This window comes from Propithecus coquereli, unplaced genomic scaffold (assembly GCF_000956105.1).
Source record: "Propithecus coquereli isolate 6110/MARCELLA unplaced genomic scaffold, Pcoq_1.0 Scaffold69, whole genome shotgun sequence".
Lineage (NCBI taxonomy): Eukaryota > Metazoa > Chordata > Mammalia > Primates > Indriidae > Propithecus > Propithecus coquereli.
This window is the reverse complement of record NW_012152951.1, coordinates 1,683,764-1,688,177: the sequence shown is the minus strand read 5'-3', so window position 1 is coordinate 1,688,177 and position 4,414 is coordinate 1,683,764.

Genomic DNA, 4,414 nt, shown 5'->3' with positions numbered 1-4,414 from the left:
TGTGGAAACCACTGTGACTTAAAAACTGCTCTGGGTTATCTTTTGAAGCAAACACATAAATATATTGTGGATATAAATATACAACACATTCTGTGCAAAGATATTCCAAAGTAATGGTGACCCAGGAACTTATCACATATTTATATTGTTCTTCCACATACATGTTTTATTTACCATAAAAGACATAAAACGTTGGCTTTTTTTCTAAAAAGATACTGTAAATTATTCAAAGTCTGGTATATTTTACCATTTCTTCCCACAGGTAGAGTAAGTTTCTTGGATCACTAGTAAACTTTTTAAAAAGCAATCCTGAAGTCCAGAAAAGCACAATTCAATAAAATCAAACACCTACACAGGAGACTTCATTGTTCCAAAATTGTTTCTAAACATAGAAAATTGGATGTCCAAGTGGAAAATCAAAGGTCATCAATTGGAGATTAACAAATAGCACTGTTGTGATTAGAAAACAGCACAGAAATTAAATATCCCTTCTTCTGTATGCTGCGAGAGTAGGAGATCAGAAATTTAAGATTTGGAGGCATTTTTGATCTAGAGTCACATGAACAGCACTGGAATTTTTACTTACATCAAAACCATCCTGGTAATTAAGAAAATCTTTGATGAATAAAATATTCCATTTCAGATCCTTATCTTTTAGTTGCTGTCTCTTCTATTCCTTTATATTTGGACATGTACCTGATAATCCCTCAGAAGAACTATTGATAAGGAGACTTCTGCTTAGTATTTTACATCTGGTTCATCATGATACACAAGAACGTTTTCTTATACTCTTATGTTCATTGAATTTCTTAGGATGGCTCCGTACCATGTGCAATGATCGCCACACTGTTCCAACTCCCTTCTATTATAAGCTAGAATTCTTATTCTCTTAGTCTACATGATGTGTAAGTGGTAATTTCACTTTTAAGTTATGAGATAACCATATGTTTACTCAGTTTAATTAATTTTCCCTTGGAAAATATTCCTTTAATTATGTTTTGCATACTTGAATGAGTCCCATTTTCCACCTGTGTTCAAAGACACCTGATTCTGGATTGATTATCTAGGTTAGAGAAAAGATACCATTATGCTTTGTCTACCTTGATGATGAACCTTGTGTGTATTTGACCTAGCCGGTATTTTGTATTCTATTTTATCACCTCATTAACTCCATTAAGATGTTTCAGTGATATTTCACATCTTATGGATATAATATTATAACTAAAATTATAGAGCCAAGACAACTCAGCATTCTCTTTGTGCTTTCTCTGAGAGATTTACCAACTTGGACCTCTCTCAGCCAATTGTCTTTACTGTTTTTTTCCACACAGTCATTTGTATTTGTTTCGCTTTAGCAATATTTCTTTGACTACTACCACTTTGTCTGCTTTGGTCAAGTTTCTAACATGTACACAAAATAAAGGTTTGCAGGACTTACTCAGATTATTGAGCCAACATCATGTTTGGTGTTTGGGTTATTGGACTAAGGGGAGCAGAGCTAGAATTTTCCTTCCTGCCTTATCCAAACAACAGCCTAATTACCCTTTCGATTCCAGCTGTGAAAGCCCAACCAGTGGGAAGTGAGATGATCTTTTTCCCAGTCCAAAAAAGCAAGTTATTAGTAGCTGTGGACCCAGGAATCTGTACTGTCTCCATGGGTGCCCGTCAAATGTGACCCCATGCGTCCAATGAGTTGGAAGAAGATATTTTTCCATTCTTCCTGAAAACAACTGCATGTTACTGCTGCTACTGCTTTCATTCCACCTTAGAATTACTGACGCTGTCCTATTCATTTTAACTCTGTCCTAGAAAATAGTTTAAATAAGTACAATAATATTGGTAATATTACTGGGGCTCACATTTTCAGAGGAAAATGTTTGTAGAGATTCAATTAAAAGGACAGCTAGAGAATAAAAATTTAATACAAAAGAAGGCAAAATCTAAAATTACAGACTAAGGATGAATTGCCATTTTAAGAACACACCTTTTTATAGAGTCGGTCACCACATTTAAGCAGAGCTGAATAGATGGCTATCATCCAACGTTGGGAAGGAAGATTCCTCAGCTCAGAAACAAACAGCACTTAACAGACACCCGGGGGGAAGGAAAATTCCACGTGCCTTTTTTTTATCAGCTCATTTTTTAATAAAGCACATTTTCAGAATTTATAATGATTCAGTACAGATATTGGAATAACATCACTTATTTTGAGCCCCACACATAAGTAACAGTTCTGCCAACCTTTTTTTTTTTTGAAATAATCAATTAGCCTTTTTTAACTGTTTTTTGCTTGCCTATATATTTAAGAAATTTAAATTTTCTATTTCCCTTATTTCCTTTTTAATAGCTTTTTTCACTTAAGGAAATACATTCAAACTCACATTTTTCCTGCTTGGAAGTCAAAGCTCTCTGAGGATGGGAATGTTGACTGTCTTGTTCACACTTTATGCCCAGTACTCAGAACCATGCTGTTATTTAAGTAAATAAAATTAAACATTTGGAGGATGAATGGATATATGACATATGTAAGACACCTTAGGAGTTCATTGGCAACATATCCATTATGATGCTTTCATATAAATATAAATAAATTTCATGTTATCTTGAGATTTTTAAAAATTTAAGTGCCTTCTTGAGTTTGAAAATGGCAAAGCTATGAAGTTCACCAAAGTGGTAAACACGCAGAGCATAATATTTTCTCCTGAGATCTCTGGCAAGCCATGCTAAAATGCCATTTTTATTGGGAAAAAGAGACAAGTTCTCAAGCAATGGCGTCAACACCTGCAGGACCCTTTCAGGAAGAGGAAACCAAAAAGTAGAAAATAATATCTTGTTGATGGAGACCCACAGCTACAAGGATTGGATCCACCCCCACCCACACCATAGGAATGAGTGGTAGAAGGCGGAAACAAGAAAGGGTCATTAATAATATCTGACAGTAGCCTTCACAGGGGCTCTGACTGTCCGGCCTAATCCTAAACTGACATGAGTCATGTGATACCCACTGGAAGGATCTGTTAGTGCCATGAGTGTGTTAAGTGTCTCAGGCTTGGGGGTGGAAGAAAGGCTGAAAACTAATCAAAAACGTAGGCATTCTCCAGTCCTCAGTTCTGTCCCCTTACTGTGACTCTCATGGGAACATTTCACATGCATGGACCGATTCCCTTGCTCCTGAACTGGGAGACTCCTAAATCTGACCCCCAGCTTGGTCCTCTCTAGTCAATAGAAAACTCCTGTTTCTGGAAGCTTCCTGGATATCTCTGCACCTTGATTTGTCACCAGTACCTCACTTAAATCCCTAAGTTTAGCTGTTCCTCCTGCCTGAAGCAAATCTTCTTCGTGGCCTTTTTCCTATGGTGACACTGCTGAGCCTCTCGGGCTAGATTTCCCAGAGTCAGCTTTATCTTTCATTTCTCTGCCTCTCTTCCCACCCCTTCCATACATGTCCCCCGTCACCGCCCTCTTCTCTATGGCATCAAAACTGGTCCCTCGACTTGACTTACATCTAACCTGATTGCTCCCACCTGCCACTACCATAATATTTTTTTTTAGAGTTGTCACACCTAGGTCATGCCGTGCTGCTGTTGCACAATCGAATCTTCTGTGTCTCTCAAGTGCCCCTCAGTGGAGATGACACATCACAATTGACACCTAAACTACACTCCCTTGTTATCATCAGGATCCAGGCACCTGCGTTCAGCATCATCGTGGGCTTGTCCCTTAATACCTCTGTGAGCTCAGATGTCCCCCCTTTGATGGGTCAGTGTCTTTGTTTAAAAAATTTCCTCTTAGGGTTGTGTAAAGATTAAATGAGTTAATATTTGTTATGTTAGGCACTTAGAATCGTGCCAAGCACTTGGTGTGTATTATATTTGTGTTTCTTGTTATGGCCAATCTTATAACGTAACGAACAGGACCACTCGCTAATTCCTGAACATGTCTTCCTGTGTATAGTTTCTGAACTTTTGTTCACATTGTTCCTTCAGCCTTAAATGACCTTTTCGCCACTTAAAGTGTACTCATTTTTCAAAATCTACTTCAAATACCAATTCTTCCCTTGAAACTTTTACTTAAAAGATTTGTCTTTTTCTGAATTCAAGATAATGCATCTGCCCTAACTACTTTTATTCATAGTAAATGAAATAATACACATTTTAGCATTTTTATATCTCTCTGTAAGATATCCTTTAGGGCCATTATGTTCTTAAATTGACCTTCTTATTGCAGCCATACTCCAAAAAAAATTTCATTACGCTATTTTATTTCATTTGTTTTAAGTGGTGAACTTGAAATCCTCTTCGATAGCAAAGTCAGAATCCAAAATCACAGCTTTAGGAAGAAATAAAGGAGAGCTTTCCAAGAACCTAGCATTTTAGGATTGAGGAAGATTTTTTTTAAGAGAGAAGAGTTTAAA